The sequence below is a fragment of the Scyliorhinus torazame genome, chromosome 5 (genome assembly GCF_047496885.1).
Source record: "Scyliorhinus torazame isolate Kashiwa2021f chromosome 5, sScyTor2.1, whole genome shotgun sequence".
In the NCBI taxonomy this organism is placed as follows: domain Eukaryota; kingdom Metazoa; phylum Chordata; class Chondrichthyes; order Carcharhiniformes; family Scyliorhinidae; genus Scyliorhinus; species Scyliorhinus torazame.
In genome coordinates, this window is record NC_092711.1 from 89551862 (window position 1) to 89572794 (window position 20933).

The 20933-nt window shown below is 49.9% G+C and overlaps 1 protein-coding gene and 1 long non-coding RNA gene across 3 annotated transcripts in view; one reads left to right on the forward strand and one right to left on the reverse strand.

Moving 5' to 3' along the window:
• On the forward strand, positions 1–8307 carry LOC140418886 (uncharacterized). The gene is made up of 4 exons (XR_011945391.1): positions 1–261; positions 1630–2488; positions 3641–6018; positions 6092–8307. It is a non-coding gene; the product is annotated as an uncharacterized lncRNA (long non-coding RNA).
• LOC140418876 (uncharacterized) overlaps positions 4905–20933 on the reverse strand; it is a 26984-nt gene continuing 10955 nt past the window's right edge. For both annotated transcript variants that reach the window (XR_011945384.1, XR_011945383.1), the window contains exon 2: positions 4905–5352. The gene's annotated coding sequence lies outside the window, so the exon portion shown is untranslated. The remainder of the gene's footprint in view (positions 5353–20933) is intronic.

The window sequence follows — 20933 nt, forward strand, 5'->3', positions numbered from 1 at the left end:
GGAGCGTAGTGCGCAGGCGCAATACCGCCCAGTGTTGGAGCAGGCGCACTGCTGGCGATGCTGAGTCTCTTGTCAGTCGGATCTCCAAACTGGTGAAGAAGCGGAAACGCGGAGGAATTTTGGATCCGTGGATGGACGGGGAGGGAGCCGGTGCCTGGACGGGGAGGGTATATAAACACCTGCTGAAGGCCTCAAGACCCGAATACGAATCTGCGGGTCCCTCGTTTGCAGTTCTGGGTCTTATCCCGGAAAAAGGGCAAGGTGACCGGCCGCCATCTTGATTCACCGGGGCGAGAGCGCATGCGCTGGTTTCTTGGTGGGCGGAGCTTCAGCGTCTTTGTTCGCACCTGGGTCCTCGTGCCTAAACCGCCATACTTCCAATTGTCTTCCCACTCCCGGTCGTGCACTAAGGCGGACTTTCATCGGTTTCCACAGCTAATAACTCCTGGAACTGGTTGCTACTTCGTTATATCGTGCTTATACCTTGAGTGGTGCCCCACACAACAGCAAGCGTGGCTGACCAGGAGTTTCTCCCACTCTTACCGTCAGACATTCCAGAATCATCATAGAATTTACAGTGCAGAAGGAGGCCATTCGGCCCATTGAGTCTGCACCGGCCATCACAAAGAGCACCCTACTGAAGCCCATGTATCTCCTCTATCCCCGTAACACAGTAACCCCTACTTAACATGTTTTGGACACAAAGGGCAATTGAGCATGGCCAGTCCACCTAACCCAAACATTGGCATGTTTGGAAGTATTTGTAGGTTGACACACTCAACCTATTTGACCGGATTATGAACACACCATCCTTGGTCATCAAGTCCTGGGGTAGGAGCCGAATCCGGAGCTTCTGGCTCAGAGGCAGGGACACTGCTCCATGAGCAGCCCTCCCCCCCTCCCAGTCTATTCAGCAGGCTGCAGGTGATGTCTTTGGCCTCAACGAGTCCATGGGCCAATTATATATTCAGTGTGAAAGGTTGCAGCTCTGGTATAGCTACCTGAAGGGTCTGTTCCTCAATGTTTGGTTACACTTCAGCCGCATGCTCCTAATTTTTGGCTGCCCAGTGTGAAAGGGACTAGGTAAGTCAGAGGATCTTCTTTGGAGCCTGACTCAAACAGCAATTTGTTGGACTTGGTTGAGTCAGTCGCATGGTGGTGAGGGTGACACCGGCTGAATATAAGAAATAGGAGCAAAGTAGGCCAATCAGCTCATCGAGCCTGCTCCACAATTGAATAAGACCATGGCTGAACTGATTGTGGCCTCAGAGCCACTTCCTTATCTTCCCTCATAAGGGCTGCCGGCCTCTCGTCCATGGTCATGTCTGTGTCTGGGTGGGTCTGGGGAAGGAGCATGCCGTGTCCACCAGTACGGTTCATAACCTTCACCATCAGTGGGTACCTCAGGGTACAGTGTGTCTCATAAACACTGGTAAAAACATTCTGGTTTCACAAGGATGATTTCCTTTGCTCTTGGTAAAGCTGTTTTGCATATTTCGGGCTCTTTTAGTTTGATTGGACAACATGTTTGAGGGATCAAGAGAAGAATGTTCCAGAGAAACTAGAATTGTCTGTTCTAAATTTCAATCTTGTACTGACAGTGATGGCTTTTGTAAACTCTGTTTACAGGATATTAGGAGATGTTTTGTAGGTGGAAACTCCAACCAAACATCACATCAACATCTGTCGGTCTCACTCGATTCATTGGGACCTGAATATCATCACGCTTTGAATGTGGGAGGCAAAATCTTTGTTCTGTTATGGGAAAAGATTTCAAACATCAGTATGACTGGAAAAACAGCGAGCCCCCCCCCCCCCCCCCCCAGTGAGATTGATCCAGAGAACTGACTGTAAAGAGCTTTAACCAGTTACACAGCCTGAAAAAAATCACATCATTCAGGAGAAACCATACATGTATTGTGTGTGTGAACGAGGAACTGTATGTCCAACCTGGAGAGACACAAGGACGTCTGCACAACGAAGAAACCGTGGAAATGTGGGGACTGTAGGAAGGGATTCCTTTGCCCATCCCAGCTGGAAGCTCATCGACACAGTCACACCAGGGAGAGACCATTCACCTGCTCCGTGTGTGGGAATGGATTCACTCTGATGTCCAGCCTTCAGTTACACCTGCGCGTTCACACTGATGAGAGACCTTTTAAATGTTCTGACTGTGAGAAATGCTTTAAAATTTCACCAGGTCTAATTAAACACCACTTTGTTCACACGGACGAGAGACCGTTTGGGTGTTTTCAGTGTGAGAAGAGATTCAGACGGTCGTCTCACCTCATTCAACACCAGCGAGTTCACAGCGGGGAGAGGCCGTACATCTGCTCTGTGTGTGGGAAGGGATTAATTTCATCGTCTGACCTGGTGACCAACGGATTCTCACAGGGGAGAAGATATTTACCTGCTCTGTGTGTGGGAAGAGATTTGCTCGATTATCTCACTTACTGACACAACAGCGAGTTCACAAGTGAATGTGGAGGTTAGATTCTGGTGTTAATCACATCCTTCATTTGTTTTTGTTGCTGTTAGTAACTCCTGTAACTGGGCCGGAGTTTAATATTCCGGATATCTGTTCAATAAATAAGTGTCCATTCTCCCCGTGTTTGCGTGGGTTTCGCCCCCACAACCCAACAGATGTGCAGGGTAGGTGGATTGCTCATGCCAAAATGCCACTTAATTGGGAAAAAAAAAATTGGGTACTCTAAAATTATTTGATGAAAGCTCGTCAGATTCTGTGTTATCTTGACAGATGAAGAGAGGATGTTTCCCCTCATGGGGGATTCAAGAGGGAGTGGGCAGATTGTCAGATTAAATGGTCCCCCATTGATGATGAGAAATGTCTTCCCTCAGAGGGTGGTTAGTCTTTGCAATTCTCTTCCCCAGAGAGCAGTGGAGGCTGCATCATTAAATATATACAAGGCCCAGTTAGAGTTTTGATCGAAAAGGGAGTCGAGGGTTTTCATAGAATTTACAGTGCAAAAGGAGGCCATTCGGCCCATCGAGTCTGCACCAGCTCTTGGAAAGAGCACCCTACCCAAGGTCAACACCTCCACCCTATCCCCATAACCCAGTAACCCCACCCAACACTAAGGCCAATTTTGGACACTAAGGGCAATTTATCATAGCCAATCCACCTTAACTGCACATCTTTGGACTGTGGGAGGAAACCGGAGCGCCCGGAGGAAACCCACGCACACACGGGGAGGATGTGCAGACTCCGCACAGACAGTGACCCAAGCCAGGAATCAAACCTGGGACCCCGGAGCTGTGAAGCAATTGTACTATCCACAATGCTACCGTGTGGGTGACACGCAGGATAGTGGAGTTAACGAAACAATCAGATCAACTATGACCTTATTGAATGGAAGAGCAGGCTTGATGGGCCGAATGGCCTGCTCTTATTTTCTATGTTATGGTCTCTGTGTCGAGGACATGAAGCGGTGTGTATTGATCTATTGATCAACATGAATTAGCACATTGAGGAGAATTGGGAGGTGTAGATAAGTGAGAATGTGGGAGACGGAGTTTTGGGGAATGAGAGTGGAAAGAATGTTCCAGAGAACCTAGAATTGTCTGTTCTGAATTTCTCTTCTGTATTTACAGTGATGTCATTTGTAAACTCCTTTTATAGAATATGAGAAGGGGAGGATTTGGGGACAGAAATCTCAGAACAAACGTCACATCAAGATCTGACAGTCACTCGATTCATTTGGACGTGAAAACCATCAGGCATTTTAACATCAGTGTGACTGGGAAAGCACCGAGACCCACACAACACACACCCGAGTGAGAGTGTTCCAGTGAACTGACTGTGGAAAGAGCTTTAACCAGTTACACAGGATGAAAATTATAACACCATTCACAAAGGGGAGAAACCGCACACATGCTCTGTGTGTGGATGAGGCTTCAACTGATTGTCCAGCCTGGAGAGATAAGGACACCGGCACCTTGGAGAAACCGTGGAAATGTGGGGTCTGTGGGAAGAGATTCAGAACCCCATCTGAGCTGGAAACACATCGACGCAGTCACACAGGAGAGAGGCCGTTCATCTGCTCCAAGTGTGGGAATGGATTTGCTCAGTCAGCCACTCTGCTGACACACCAGCGGGTTCACAGCAGAGAGAGGCTGTTCATCTGTTCTCAATGTGGGAAGGGATTCACTAATTCATCCACTCTGCTGAGACACCAGTGAGTTCACACTGGGGAGAGACCGTTCATTTGCTGTGACTGTGGGAAGGGATTTAAAGATTCCTCCACCTTGCTGACACACCGGTGAGTTCACACTGGGGAGAAACCATTCACCTGTTCAGGGTGTAAGAAGGGATTCCGTGATTTATTCATCCTGCTCACCCACCAGCGAGTTCACAGCGGAGAGAGACCATTCAGCTGCTCTGTGTGTGGGAAGAGATTCACTCAGTCTTCGAATCTGCAGAAACACCAGCGAGTTTGTTCTGGACTGAAGCCTTTCACCTGCTCGGAGTGTGGGAAGCGATTCCGTGATTCATTCCATCTGCTGACACACCAGCGGGTTCACACAGGGGAGAGGCCGTTCGCCTGCTCCATGTGTCAGAAGAGATTTACTCATTCATCCACCCTGCTGACACACCAGCGAGTTCACACTGGGGAGAGGCCGTTCACCTGCTCCATGTGTGAGAAGAGATTCACTCATTCATCCACCCTGCTGACACACCAGCGGGTTCACACTGGGGAGAAACCGTTCACCTGTTCTGTGTGTGGAAAGGGATTCACTTGATTTTCAAATTTTCTGAAGCACCAGCGAGTTCACTCTGGGCAGAAGCCGTTCAGCTGCTCCGAGTGTGAGAGGGGAATCATTGATTCCTCCCACCTGCTGAGACACCAGCGAGTTCACAAGTGATTACAGGGGCTGGATTCTGCTGTTGTTAATAATAATCTTTATTATTGTCACAAGTAAGCTTACATTAACACTGCAATGAAGTTACTGTGAAAAGCCCCAAGTTGCCACACTCCGGCGCCTGTTCGGGTACACAGAGCGATAATTCAGAATGTCCAATTCACTTAAGAAACATGTCTTTCGGGACTTGTGGGAGGAAACTGGAAGAAACCCATGTAGACACGGGGAGAACATGCAAACTCCACAGACAGTGACCCAAGCTGGTAATCGAATCCTGGTCCCTGCCACTGTGAAGCAACGTGCTAACCACTGTGCCGGCATGCCACCCATCACATCCAGGGCTGAACTATGTTCACTCTGACAGTTGGTGAAGTGGACAAGGGGCTGTTTCTGCTGGACTGGCCGGTTTTACAATTTTGCTTCCAGTCGATGTTCTTTCAGCCTGGGAGTGCATGTTTCCACTAAAATGATCTGCAAAAGCAGAAATAGTAAATTAATTTTAACCTGGATAGTAAATATTGTTTTTCCAACGACTAGAGGCGTCTTGTCTTACATCCTCATTCCGAGTGTTGGCAATCTGATCAATCTTTCTCCACTGATTTCTCCACTACTCTCACTGCCTGTCCCATCGAGAGGTCAGTCCACATTCTGATATTATCCACCCAGGCCATTTTGGGCCTTCCTTGTACACGGTTTCCTGGTGACTGGAGGCCGGTGTCCAGTGGCGCACCACAGGAATCTGTGATGGGTTTGTCATGGATATAAATGACATCGGTGACTATGTGGTGGGGGTTTTAGGATCAGTACGCTTGGATGACACAAAGATTAGCCGGGTGGTTACTAGTGAGGTTGAGTGTGTTGGGTTATAGGAAGATCTCGATGGGATGGTCAAAATGGTAAAAATTGGCCGATGGAATTTAACCTGGTAAAGTTCGAGATGATACACATTGGAAGGAGTAATATGACAAGGAAGTATTCAGTGAATGGCCTGACACTGGGAAGTTCCGAGAAACAAAGAGACTTTGACGTGTTTCTTTAGAGATACTGAAGGCTGAAGGGCAGGTTAACAGGTTGGTGATAATGGCATATGGGACACTTGCTTTTATCAGTCGAGGCGTAGATTACAAAAGCAGAGAGGTCAGAGAGGGGCTTTTCACAGTAATTTCATTGAAGCCTACTCGTGACCATAAGCGATTATTATTATTATTAGGTCATGTTGGAGTTGTATAGAACTTTGGTGAGGCCACAGCTGGAGTACTGTGAGCAATTCTGGTCGCCACATTATAGGAAGGATGTGATTGCACTGGAGAGGGTGCAGAGGTGATTCACAAGATGTTGCCTGGGATGGAACATTTAAGTTAGGAAGAGAGGTTGGATAGGCTTGGGGTGTTTTCGCTGGAGCAGAGAAGACTGAGAGGCAACTTGATCGAGTGCACAAAATTATGTGGGGCATGGACAGAGTGGATAGGGAATAGCTGTTCTCCTTAGTTGAAGGGTCAGTTACGAGAGGTCACAAGTTCAAAGCGAGGGGCAGGAGGTTTAGGGTGGATTTGAGGAAAAGCTTTTTTGCCCAGAGGGTGGTGACGGTCTGGAATGCACTGCCTGGGAGGGTGGGACAGGCGGGTTGTGTCACATCCTTTAAAAAGTACCCTGTAAATTAAAATGGGAAAATGTGTCATTTGAACCATGGAAGTCCAGAAAAACTTGAGATTTTAAAAAGTAAAGGATAAGTCCCACAAAGGGATAACAGCAGCAGCTTGTTTGAAATACAGATAGCTTCACAGGCATTAAAGAACACAGCTCGGGACAACTCATCCTGTTTTTCAAGTTAAAAAGACATTCGATCAATTTAAATTCTTAAGTTATATAAAAGGGAACAGTATTTCACACTTCCTTAGAAGTGCATTATTTTACTGAACAGTTAAAAAAGGAACAGCCAGGATCTTAGGTTTAAATTGGGGGATAAATGTTAGGCATGAAACCTTGCTGACGCTAGTTAAAAATGAAACAACTGCTTTCCAGATAAAGAAACACACAAGGTGGAATGTTTATACCATAATTTTCACATTTTTGACGTTAAAACCTTTTTAGCAAATAACCAAGCCGGACAAGGTTAGAGTTACAGGGGGCGACCTGCCGCTGACACCAGCTGACCCTTAAAAGTGCAGAGGCGAACTGCCTCGATCAACACGAGTTCTTACCCAGTATCGAGACTGAAAAAACATCACTAGAGACAGATATCAGACAAGCTGCTGACGAAGCAACAAACAAATTTAGTACCTGCCAAACAAATGCATTACACTTCCAGTGGCAGCCATGGAGGAGGAGGTCGCACATTTGATAGCTCCCGCCTGTAACAGACTTTTGGACCTTTTCCCCCTGTTTTTCTTTTGATTTTATGGGATAAATCAGTGAAAAGTGAGACAGTAAGGAGAAATCCTCCTCCGGTGTGTGGAGAATTGACCAGAAGTGGCCGCGTGAGACGACAAAGTCCTATAAGGGAGACACAAGAAGAGCTGGTGACACGGGACAGCATGGCGGAGGGCAAGGGCCGCGGGGAGACGGCACAGTGATCGACGGAGCAGCTGGTGAAGTTTTTCGAGGATTGCTTCGCCAAGCTGAAGAAGGACACGCTGAACCCGATTAAGGCTTCGATTGATCAAGTGGTTCAGAATCAGGAAACCCACGGGAGAGCGATCCAGGAGGTGGAACACAAGTTGTCCAAGCACGAGGAGTATATAACCGTGCTGGAAAGCAAGGTGGCGATGATGAACGACCACCAGAAAAGAATGCAGGAGAAGCTGGAGGACCTGGAGAATAGGTCCAGGAGGCTTAATCTCAGAATTGTTGGCTTTCCTGAAGGCAGTGAGGGATCAGATGTGACGGACATGTTGGAGAAGTTGATGGGAGCTGGGTCATTCCCTCGGACCCTGGAATAGGACAGAGCGCACATAGCCCTCGCGAGGAAGCCCAGAGCGAACGAGCCGCTGAGGGCCATGTTGGTACATTTTCACCATTTCATGGAGAAGGAACACGTTTTGCGATGGGCCAAGAAAGAACGGAGCAGCAAGTGGGAGAACTGTGAGTTGCGCATCTATCAGAACCTGGGAGCGGATTTGGCCAAGAGGCGAGCTGGGTTCAATCGTGCAAAAACGACCCTCTTTAAGAAGGGGGTGAAGTTAGGGATGCTGTACCCTGCCTGTCTGTGGGTCACACATAAGGAACGGGACTTCTACTTTGATACGCCAGACGAAATATGAACCTTTATTAAAGAAATGAAGCTGGAGGTGAATTAAAAGACACTTAAGCCTTGGAGAAGAACTGTGGCAGCGATTTGTGGTGCTGGATTGTATAAATTTAAGTATCTCTATGTGAAATAATGGGCTGTGTGGATGGTTAAAGGTTATCTGTCTTGCAGGGACCTTGTTAGGGGGGGGGGGGGGGGGGTGGGCTTTGAATTTAGTTCTGCTTTTTGGGTGACAATTTTGGAAGTCCCCCGTCCAGGCTGATCACATGGAACGTGAGCGGACTGAATGGGCCGGTCAAGAGGGCTCGCGTGTTTGCGCATTTGAGGGAACTGAAGGCGGACGTGGCAATGCTACAAGGAACACACTTAAACGTTACGGACGAGACGAGATTGAGGAAGGGGTGGGTTAGCCAAGTGTTCCACTCAGGACTGGACTCAATGATCACCAAACGAGTGGCATTCAAGGCAGGAAGAATCGTGTCAGACAAGGGGGGTAGGTACATAATGGTGAGTGGGAAGCTGGAGGGGGTGCGAGTGGTACTTGTGAACATATATGCTCCGAATGGGACGACGTGGAATTTATGAGGCGGGTGTTAGGTAAGATCCCAGGTTTAGAGTCACATAACCTGATCATGGGATCAGTCATTGATCCGGAATTGGACCGGTCAAAATCCAGGACAGGGAGGAGGCTGGCTGCGGCAAAGGAATTGAAGGGTTTTATGGAACAAATGGGGGGAGTAGACCCATGGAGGTTTGGACGGCCGAGGACGAAGGAGTTTTCCTTTTTTTCACATGGCCACAAGGTATACTCTCGCATCGACTTTTTTGTTCTGAGCAGGGCGCTAATACTGAAGGATATTGAGTATTCGGCAATTGCAGTGTCGGATCACGCCCCGCACTGGGTGGATCTACGGGTTAGTGTGGAGAGAGGGCAAACTGTGGAGACTGGATGTGGGGCTGCTAGCGGACAAAGCGATCTGTGGGCGGGTTAACAAGTCCATCCAGATCTACCTGGAAACAAATGATAAGGGGGAGGTCTCTGCAGCGACGGTCTGGGAAGGTTTGAAGGCAGTAGTCAGAGGGGAATTAATCTCGATACGGGCCCACAGAAAAAAGGCAGAACGGGCTGAGAGGGATAGATTAGTGGAGGAGATACTCCAGGTATACAGGAGATACTTGGAGGCCCCGGACGCGGGGCTACTGAGGGAGCGGCGGAGGTTACAGGTGGAGTTTCGGTTGTTGACCATCGGGAAAGCAGTGGAACAGTTCAGGAAGGCAAGGGGGGCGATCTATGAGTACGGGCAAAAGGCAAGCAGAATGTTGGCACACCAGCTCAGGAAAAGAGAGGCGGCTAGGGAGATAGGTAAAGTAAAGAGAGACATGGTAATACTGTCCTAGACCCAGCGGGGGTGAACGAGGTGTTTAAGGACTTTTACAGTAAATTATATGAGTCGGAACCTCCGGTTGGGGTGGAGGGAATGAGGCAATTTCTGGATCAGTTGAGGTTCCCGAGGGTGCAGGAGGACCTGGTGGAGGGGCTGGGAGCCCCAATTGAGATTGAGGAAATAATCAAGAGACTGGAGGGCATGCAGTCGGGCAAGGCCCCAGGGCCTGACGGCTACCCGGTGGAATTCTATGAGATGTTTTCAGAGATATTGAGCCTACTGCTGGTGAGGATATTTAACGAAGCAAGAGAGAAGGGAGTCCTCCCCCCAACAATGTTGCATCAATTTCATTGATCCTGAAACGGGAGAAAGATCCGGACCAATGCGGGTCTTAGAATTTCATAGAATTTACAGTGCAGAAGGAGGCCATTCGGCCCATCGAGTCTGTACCGGCTCTTGGAAAGAGCACCCTACCCAAGGTCAACACTTCCACCCTATCCCCATAACCCAGTAACCCCACCCAACACTAAGGGCAATTTTGGACACTGAGGGCAATTTATCATGGCCAATCCACCTAACCTGCACATCTTTGGACTGTGGGAGGAAACCGGAGCACCCTGAGAAAACCCACGCACACATGGGGAGGAAGTGCAGACTCCGCACAGACAGCGACCCAAGCCGGAATCGAACCTGGGACCCTGGAGCTGTGAAGCAATTGTGCTATCCACAATGCTACCGTGCTGCCCATACAGGCCGATTTCTCTACTGAATGTGGATGCCAAACTGCTGGCTAAGATACTGGCCACAAGGATCGGGGACTGTGTCTCGGGGGTGATAGGGGAAAACCAGATTTGTTAAGGGCAGGCAACCCAAAGCCAATATTCGCAGGCTTCTAAATGTTATGATGCCCTCAGAAGGAGAGGAGGCGGAGGGGGAGGTAGCGATGAATGCGGAGAAGGCTTTTGCTCGCATTGAGTGGAATTACCTGTGGGAGGCGCTGGGAAGGTTTGGGTTCGGTGAGGGCTTTATCGACTGGGTGCGGTTGCTCTATCAGGCACCAGTAGCGAGAGTACGTATGAACCGGCTGAGGTCAGGGTATTTTGAACTACACCGAGGGACGAGGCAAGGGTGCCCCCTCTCCTTGTTACTGTTTGCTCTGGCCATAGAGCCATTGGCCATGGCATTAAGAGCCTCGAGGAACTGGAAAGGGTTGGTTCGGGAGGGGGAGGGGGGGGGGGCGGCACCGGGTCTTGCTCTACGCAGATGACCTGCTCTTGTAAATTTCGGACCCGTTGGAGGGGATGGGGAAAGTAATGCAAATCTTAGGGGAATTTAGCAATTTTTGGGGGTATAAATTGAACATGGGGAAAAGCAAGTTGTTTGCGATCCAGGCAAGAGGACAGAAGAGACTGGGAGAGCTGCCGCTTAGAATGGTAGGGAAGAGCTTTCGATATCTGGGAATCCAGGTGGCCCGGAAATGGGAGACACTGCACAAATTAAACCTATCCCGGTTGGTAGAACAAATGGAAGGGGGCTTTAAGAGATGGGACATGCTCCCGCTATCCCTGGCGGGGTGGGTACAGACCATGAAACTGACGGTCCTCCCCAGATTTCTGTTTGTCTTTCAGTGCCTCCCCACCTTCATCCCTAAGGCCTTTTTCAAGCGGGTAAATAAGATTATTTAGGGCTTTGTGTGGGCGAGTAAAACCCCGCGAGTGAATAAAGTGTTGCTGGAACACAGTCGGGGGGAGGGTGGGTTGGCGCTGCCGAACTTCTGCAATTACTACTGGGCGGCTAATATTGCCATGATTAGGAAGTGGGTAGTGGGGGAGGGGTCGGCATGAGTGCGGATGGAAGCGGCGTCATGCAAAGCCACCAGTTTGGGAGCATTGGTAACGGTACCTCTGCCATTCCCGCCGGCCCGATACTCCACAAGTCCGGTGGTAGTGGCGGCTCTGAGGATCTGGGGGCAATGGAGGAGATAGAAGAGAGTGTAGGGAGCATCGATTTGGACCCCGATTTGTAATAACCACAGGTTTGTACCGGTTAGGCTTGATGGCGGGTTCCGGAGTTGGCAGAGGGCAGCAATTGGAAGGATGGGGGATCTATTTATAGACGGGAGCTTTCCCAGCTTGAAAGCTTTGGAGGATACATTTAAATTTCCAGCAGGGAATGGTTTTAGGTATTTGCAGGTGTGAGACTTCCTGAGAAAACAGGTGCCGGCCTTTCCGCTGTTATCGCCACGGGGGATACAGGACAGAGTAGTTTCCAGTACCTGGGTGGGAGAAGGGAAGGTATCGGATATTTACCAGGAGCTTTTGGAGGCGGAGGAAACTCCGGTGGAGGAGCTTAAGGGAAAGTGGAAGGGCGAGCTAGGAGGAGAGATGGAGGCGGGGCTGTGGGCGGATGCCCTAAGCAGGGTTAATACCTCCTCATCATGCGCCAGGCTTAGCCTGATACAATTTAAGGTAGTCCACCGCGCACATATGACAGCGGTTATGATGAGTAAGTTTTTCGAGGTAGCGGATAGGTGTGCGAGGTGCGCGGGAAGCCCAGCAAATCATGTCCACATGTTTTGGGCATGCCCGAAGCTTAGAGGGTTTTGGCAGGATTTTGCGAAGGCAATGTCCACGGTGCGAAAAACACGGGTGGTGCCCATTCTGGAGATAGCGATCTGTGGAGTGTCGGAAGATCCGGGGGTTCAGGGGGCAAAAGAGGCCAACGTCTTGGCCTTTGCTTCCCTGGTAGCCCAGAGACGGATCTTGTTAATGTGGAGGGACTCGAAGCTCCCGCGTGTAGAGACCTGGGTTAGTGACATGGACGGGTTTCTCAGTCTCGAGAAAATAAAGTTTTCCTTAAGAAGGTCAATGTTAGGGTTCTCCCGGAAGTGGCAGCCGTTCAGCGACTTGCTCAGGGAAAATTAAAATGTCAGCAGATGCAGTATTCCTGGGCGGGGTGGGGTGGGGGTTGACGGATTGTTGTTGTATGGTTGAGGTGTGTGAAGATTGGGCTGGGGGGGGGGGGGGGGGAATTGTTTATTTTACCATGTTAATGTCATTGTTTATGTTCCTGTTATAACAATTTTCAAATACCTTAATAAAATATTTTTTTTAAACAAAAAACAAATGCATTACCTGTCAAGCAGAATAAGATGGTTCAAAGACTGGGAGCTCACATTAGCTACAGTCGGCAAGGGACAGTTACATTTCAATAAAGGTCATATAGAAACTAAGGCTGCGCAAAGGGCTACATAAACCCTAATAATTCAGCAGCCAGCAGAGTCAGCTCTCACAGCTGCCCTCGGTACATGGAACGGATAGAACACAGAAACCGAGCAGCACAGCAAATCCATCAGGAGAAAACCAAAAGTTAAAGAAGAAAGATTGCCAAGGCAGACCTGAAGGTCTAACAACTGACCCGGAGGATCCAAAGAAAAGATTTTTTTTACCTTTCTGTAAAAAGTGATTTTATCCTTTAAAAGAAAAAATAATAATAAAATAACTCAAAAGTTGTAACCTGAAACAGTGGTTATTACTTTAAAAAAAATATATATATTTTTATTAAGAATTTTTCAACAATATTTTCCACCTTACAAACAAACCCACCCCCCGCCCCCCCCGTAACAAAGAAAAGAAAGAGATCCGCAAGATGGTCTCGGAACGGTTGCCACCGCCTGTAGAACCCCAGCGCAGACCCTCTCAAGGCAAACTTTATCCTTTCCAACTTGATAAACCCAGCCATATCATTTATCCAGGCCTCTACGCTGGAGGGCTTTGCCTCCTTCCACAATCGCAAGATCCTTCGCCGGGCTACTAGGGATGCAAAGGCCAGAATGCCGGCCTCTTTCGCCTCCTGCACTCCTGATTCGTCCACTACTCCAAATAGTGCTAGCCCCCAGCTTGGCTTGACCCGGACTTTCACCACCTGAGATACTGTTCCCGCAACTCCCCTCCAGAACCCCTCCAGTGCCGGGCATGACCAAAACATATGGACATGGTTCACCGGACTTCCTGAGCACCTCCGGCATCTGTCCTCCACCTCTAAGAACCTACTCAGCCTCGCCACCGTCATATGCGCTCTGTGAACTACCTTAAATTGTATCAGGCTAAGCCTGGCACACGAGGAAGAGGAATTAACCCTACTTAGGGCATCAGCCCATAGCCCCTCCCCAACTCCTCCTCCCATTTACCCTTCAGCTCCTCTACCAAAGCCTCCCCCACTTCTTTCATCTCCTGGTATATCGCCGACACCTTGCCCTCTGCGACCCATACTCCCGAAATCACCCTATCTTGAATCCCCTGTGCCGGGAGTAGGGGAAATTCCCTCACCTGCCGCCTCACAAACGCCCTCACTTGCATTTACCTGAAAGCGTTTCCCGGGGGGTAACCCAAACTTCTCCTCCAGCGCCCCTAAGCTCGCAAACGTCCCGTCAATGAACAGGTCCCCCATTCTTCTAATCCCTGCCCGATGCCAGCTCTGAAACCCCCCGTCCATCCTTCCTGGGACAAACCGATGGTTGTCTCTGATCGGGGACCACACCGAGGCTCCCGTCGCACCCCTGTGTCGTCTCCACTGCCCCCAGATCTTTAGCGTTGCCGCCACCACCGGGCTCGTGGTGTACCTTGTCGGCGAGATCAGCAGCGGTGCCATCACCAGCGCCCCCAGGCTCATTCCTTTGCAGGACGCCATCTCCAACCTCTTCCACGCCGCCCCCTCTCCCTCCATCACCCACTTACGGATCATTGCCACGTTGGCTGCCCAATAATAACCACCCAAGTTGAGCAACGCCAACCCTCCTCTATCTCTGCTATGCTCCAAGAACCCCCTCCTTACCCGCGGGATCTTGCTCGCCCACACAAATCCCGTAATGCTCCTGCTTACCCTCTTAAAAAAGGCCTTAGTAATCACAATTGGGAGGCATTGGAATGCAAAAAGAAACCTCGGGAGGACCACCATTTTAACCGACTGTACCCTACCCACCAGCGAGAGTGGCTACATGTCCCACCTTTTAAAATCCTCCTCCATCTGTTCCACCAACCGCGTCAAATTAAGTTTGTGCAGTGCCCTCCAGCTCCTAGCTACCTGAATCCCCAAGTATCGAAAGCTCCTTTCCGCCCTCCTCAACGGTAGGTCGTCTATCCCTCTTCTCTGGTTCCCTGGATGGATCACAAAGAGCTCACTCTTTCCCACATTGAGCTTATAGCCCGAAAAGTCTCCAAACTCCCGTAGGATCTGCATTACCTCAACCATCCCCTCCACTGGATCCGTCACATACAGCAACAGGTCGTCTGCATACAGCGACACTCGATGTTCCTCTCCCCCTCGAACCACCCCCTTCCATTTCCCCGACTCCCTTGACGCCATGGCCAAAGGTTCAATTGCTAATGTGAACAGCAGAGGGGACAGGGGGCACCCCTGCCTCGTCCGTCGATACAGCCGGAAATACTCCGACCTCCGCCGGTTCGTGACCACACTCATCACCGCGGCTTTATACAGGAGCTTAACCCAACTAATAAACCCTCCCCCGAACCCAAACCTCCTCAACACTTCCCAGAGATACTCCCACTCTACCCGATCAAAGGCCTTCTCCACGTCCATGGCATCTCCACTGTCACTATCTCCGCTTCTCCCTCCACCGATGGCATCATTATCACATTTAGGAGCCTTCGCACATTAGTGTTTAACTGTCTACCCTTTACGAATCCTGTCTGGTCCTCGTGAATCACCCCTGGGACACAGTCCTCAAGGCCAACCTTTTTGCCAGCAACTTAGCATGTACGTTAAGGAGCGAGATCGGTCTATACGACCCACATTGCAGTGGGTCCTTATCCCGCTTCAAAATCAAAGAAATCGTCGCCTCCGACATTGTCGGGGGCAGGGTCCCCCCTCCCTGGCTTCATTGAAGGTCCTTACCAGCAACAGGGCTAACAGGTCTACATACTTCCTATAAAACTCCACCGGGAACCCATCCGGCCCCAGGGCCTTCCCTGCCTGCATGCTCCCTAGTCCTTTAACCAGCTCCTCCACCCCAATTGGCGCCCCCAAACCAGCCACCTCCTGCTCCTCCACCCTTGGGAACCTCAATTGGTCCAAGAATCGCCGCATCCCCTCTTTTCCCCCTGGGGCTGGGACCTATACAGCTCCTCGTAAAAGGCCTTAAATGCCTCATTCACTTTCCCCACACTCCGCACCGTAGTTCCCCTGCCATCTTTGATTCCACCTATTTCCCTCGCTGCCATCCTCTTACGGAGCTGATGTGCCAGCATCCGACTCGCCTTCTCCCCATATTCATATATTGCCCCCTGTGCCTTCCTCCACTCTGCCTCTGCCTTCCCTGTGGTCAACAGGTCAAACTCTGTTTGGAGACTTCGTCTCTCCCTGAGCATTCCCTCATCTGGAGCCTCTGCATAGCTCCTGTCCACCCTTAAAATCTCCCCCACTAACCTCTCCCTTTCCCTGCCCTCTCTCTTCACCCTGTGAGCCCTGATGGAGATGAACTCTCCCCTGACCACCGCCTTCAGCGCCTCCCATACTACTCCCACCTACACCTCCCCATTGTCGTTGGCCTCCAGATACCTTTCGATACACCCCCGCACCCTCCCTCGTCTGCCAGCAGTCCCACATCCAACCTCCACAGCGGGCGTTGGTCCCTCTCCTCCCCCAGCTCTAGCTCCACCCAATGCGGAGCATGGTCTGAAATGGCTCTGGCCGAATACTCCGTTCCCTACACTTTCGGGATCAATGCCCTGCCCAGAACAAAAAAATCTATCCGGGAGTAGGCCTTATGGACGTGGGAGAAAAAAGAAAATTCTCTGGCCAAAGGCCTGGCAAATCTCCACGGATCTACTCCCCCCTTCTGGTCCATGAACCCCCTAAGCACCCTGTCCTAGATCTAGAGCGATGTAATGCTGGCTCCAGCACCGTATTAAAATCCCCCCCCCCCATTATCAAGCTCCCTACCTCCAGGTCTGGAATACACCCCAACATCCGTTTCATGAATCCAGCATCGTCCCAGTTCGGGGCATATACATTCACCAGTACCACCTCCGTCCCCTGCAACCTACCACTCACCATCACGTATCGGCCTCCCTTGTCCGCTACTATGTTCTTGGCCTCAAACGACACCCGCTTTCCAACCAGTATTGCCACCCCTCTATTTTTCTCATCTATCCCCGAATGGAACACCTGTCCTACCCATCTCTTCCTTAACCTGACCTGATCTGCCACCTTCAGATGTGTCTCCTGAAGCATGACCACGTCTGCCTTCAATCCCTTTAGGTGCGCGAACACTCGGGCCCACTTAACCGGCCCATTTAGGCCTCTCACATTCCACGTGATCAGCCGGATTGGGGGGTTACCCCCCCCCCCCCCACTAGCCATCACCTATCTTAGGCCAGTCCCGTGCTCGCGCCTCCCGCACCCTCCAGTCTCCCAGGCGGGGAACCCCCGTCCCGACCACCTCTTCCATTTTCAGTTCCCCCTCGGACAGTGCAGCAGCAACCCTAAAGAAAACACTCCCCCCCCCCCCACTAGATCTACATCTAGCTCTTTTGCTCCCCCCATATTACTTCCGTGAGTCAGCTGACTTCTGCTGACCCCGGCTTCCCCCGCCTTCCCATTGATCTCCCCTGTGTGCGAGTCTCTCCTCCTCCTTACCTTCCTCCATCCCCCCCTGCTTTTGGCGCGGAAAAAAGCCTGCGTTTTCCTGAATCATCCCTGCCCCCTGTGGCTCCGCTCCTGTTGCAGCCCTTATCCCAGTTCCCTCATCCCCGAGTCTCACCTCCCTCCAGCACTGACGCCCACATTCCCCATCATCATCATCTCGTCTACAGAAAAGAAAAAAGGAATTTTAACCAGAACTCCAGCCACATCCCCATCCATCATCCCACCCATGAAGTATTCTTTGCGCATATTTACAACCCCATATACAACCGACATCTCCCCCCGCAACCACATCCCCTCAGTTCAAGTCCAGTTTTTCCGTCTGAATAAAGGTCCAAGGCTCTTCTGGCATTTCAAAATAATGGTGTCGGTCCTGATAAGTGACCCACAGTCGCGCAGGCCGAACCTGACTCTTTTTTTATGCAGCACCGCCATGGCCTGGTTGAAGCCAGCTCTCCTCCTTGCCACCTCCGCGCTCCAATCCTGGTAAACTCGGATCACCGGGTTCTCCCATCTACTGCTCCGCCCCTTCTTGGCCCATCTCAGCACACTTTCTTTGTCCGCGAAGCGATGGAACCTTGCCACTATCACCCTTGGCGGCTTATCAGCCTTGAGTCTCCTCACCAGGACCCGGTGGGCCCCTTCCAGCTACAGGAGGCTCGGAGAAGCCTCCGCCCCCATCAGCGAATGGAGCATCATACTCACGTATGCCCCGGCATCAGCTCCCTCCACTCCTTCGGGAAGACCCAGAATCCGGAGGTTCTTCCTCCTCGACCTGTTCTCCAGGACCTCAATTCTCTCGGCCCACCTCCTGTGCACCGCCTCGTGCGCCTCCATTTTTACCGCCAGGCCCAGGATCTCGTCCTCGTTGGTATTCACTTCATCATTCACCTCACGAAGCTCTACCGCCTGGGTCTTCTGGGTTTCCCTCAGCCCCTCGATCGCCAACAGCATTGGCGCCAGCGCCTCCTTTTTCAGCTCCTCCACACATCGCTTGAGGAACTCCTGCTGGTCTGGTCCCCACGCTGCTCGCTCTCCACCATCTTGCTTTTTTCCCCTCGTTTTGGTCTCTGCTCCAGGGCCTCTTTTCTCGTCGTTCCACCGCTGATCTCTGCCATATATTGTAAGGGGGGACCTTACTGCACCTTCCCACACGGGATTGATTCAAAAGAAAGCTCCATTGGGGCTCCTCTGGAGAGCCCGAAAGTCCATTGTCGTGGGAGCTGCCGAAACGTGCGGCTTAGCTCCGCATCGCCGCAACCGGAAGTCCACAATGGTTATTACAAAGTCTACTTTACTTACTTAGCAACGCGGGACCCAGGATCGAAGCTACTAAGTGGGAAGTAGATCAAATCTTCTATGAAGATATGGGTTATACCAGGGGATAAGTTGAAACACTAGTCTGACCCGAATAACACCCACCTAAGTCTGCATAGGAGTCGGAGTGAGAATCCCTGTTCACCATTTAGAATGCCTGATTGACCCTTTTTGGTCCAGGGGGAATTCTAATAGTGGTGAGTTTTTTTTTTTACTTCATAACCCAGAACTCAAGTTCTGCAATCTCTCTCCATTTAAATGTCGATACCTGTCTGGTACGGCCGCATTTGGAGTATTGCGTACAGTTCTGGTCACCGCATTATAGGAAGGACGTGGAGGCTTTGGAGAGGGTGCAGAGGAGATTTACCAGGATGTTGCCTGGTATGGAGGGAAAATCTGATGAGGAAAGGCTGATGGACTTGAGGTTGTTTTCGTTGGAGAGAAGAAGGTTAAGAGGAGACTTAATAGAGGCATACAAAATGATCAGGGGGTTGGATAGGGTGGACAGTGAGAGCCTTCTCCCGCGGATGGATATGGCTGGCACGAGGGGACATAGCTTTAAACTGCGGGGTAATAGATATAGGACAGAGGTCAGAGGTAGGTTCTTTACGCAAAGAGTAGTGAGGCCGTGGAATGCCCTACCTGCTACAGTAGTGAACTCGCCAACATTGAGGGCATTTAAAAGTTTATTGGATAAACATATGGATGATAATGGCATAGTGTAGGTTAGATGGCTTTTGTTTCGGTGCAACATCGTGGGCCGAAGGGCCTGTACTGCGCTGTATTGTTAAAAAATAAATAATTAAATAAATATTGTTTTATTTCATACTTCCTGACAAAGCAGACAATTCACATTTTCCCAAGTTATGCTCCATCTGTCAGGTTTTTTGCCCACTCACTTAACCTATTTGTAGTCCTTTGCAGAGTCCTTAATTCCACGTCACAAATTACTGTCCGACCTGTCTTTGAGTCATCAGAAAATTTAGCCACCAGACATTCAATCCCATCATCCAACACATTCATATAGATTGTAAATGCTTCCGAGCACTGATCGTGGTGACATTCACTTGTCACATCTTACCCACCCAGAAATGACCCATTTATACCGACTGGCTGCTTCCTGTTCGCTAACCAATCCTCTATCCATGCTGATATGTTGATCCCACACCATGAGTTCATATTTTGTGTATTAACCTTTGATGTGGCACCTTTGGAATTCCCTTCTGGAAATCCAGATAAAGCACATCTACAGGTACCCCTTGATTGACATCCCGTGTTACTTCCTCAAGCATCTTGATAAATTAGTCAATCACGATTGATTCCCTGAACGCCATTTTCAAACACTGTATCAAAAGAAAAATCAAATCTCCTCTACCCCTCTGGCTCCATTGCCAATTACCTTAGAGGGACTCACTTTCTGTTAAAGAGCCTGTTAACCTCTCTCACCCACTTTCCTGAAAGTGAACATATTTAATCAGGAAAAGTCCAACAAATTCAAATATTTTCCTGTTAAAAGTTTATTGACGAAACAGGACATGGTTAAAAAAAAACTAACAGAAAATTACTTGAGGATCAAAGACAACCAGAGTAACAGGATGTTCACAATGTTCTGGTCCCAAATGATTTCCCTTCGGCTCCTCTGTACCCTGTTCCCGTGACACCCCCCCCCCCCGCCCCCGCTTTGGACACAGGGGCACTGAACCCTGGAGGTCACATCATCATCAGCCCTGTCACCGCCCGCCCCCCCCCCCCCCCCCCCGCCCCCGGAAACCTGATTAGTTGGATGTCCAATTCCCACTCAGTCCTCCAGCACCTTCCTGTCTCTATTAGCGATGCCCATGGCAGTTCCCCAACTGGGGTGCAGGCCCCGTTATTCTCAGCTAAATTCAGCCCTCAGCTCCATCACCTGGCTGTCATTGACATGAGCAATAGAGACAGAAAGGTGCCCGAGGCTCAAATAGGAAGATAAAACTTGTGGATTAGGACCCACATAAAGGTCAGCAACTTCTTATAAAAAGTCAAATTCCCAGTCAATAAATTAAAGGATCACACGACGGGACTTCCAAGTTTTATGACTTTGAATACAACAAACAAACAAACTAGAAGCTACTTTAACTCGGAAACCTACACATTAAACTATAAACTAGAACTTTGCCCTTTTACGCAATCTAAAATCACACTCCACGAGTATAGTTGCTCTGTCCTGGAAGTCGAAACTTAATTGTCTCAGAACCTGTCCAAATGATGATTCATTCCTGAGAATCTACTTCCGTTCTTCGACCAAGACACCAAGGAAAAAAAGGGAGAATAGAATAGAATGTGAACTGGCAAAATACATAAAAATGGACTGGAAAAGCTTCTGTGGCTACGTAAAAAGGAAACGTTTAGCTCAGACAAATGTTTGTCCATTACAGATAGAGTCAGGAGAATTTAGAATGAGG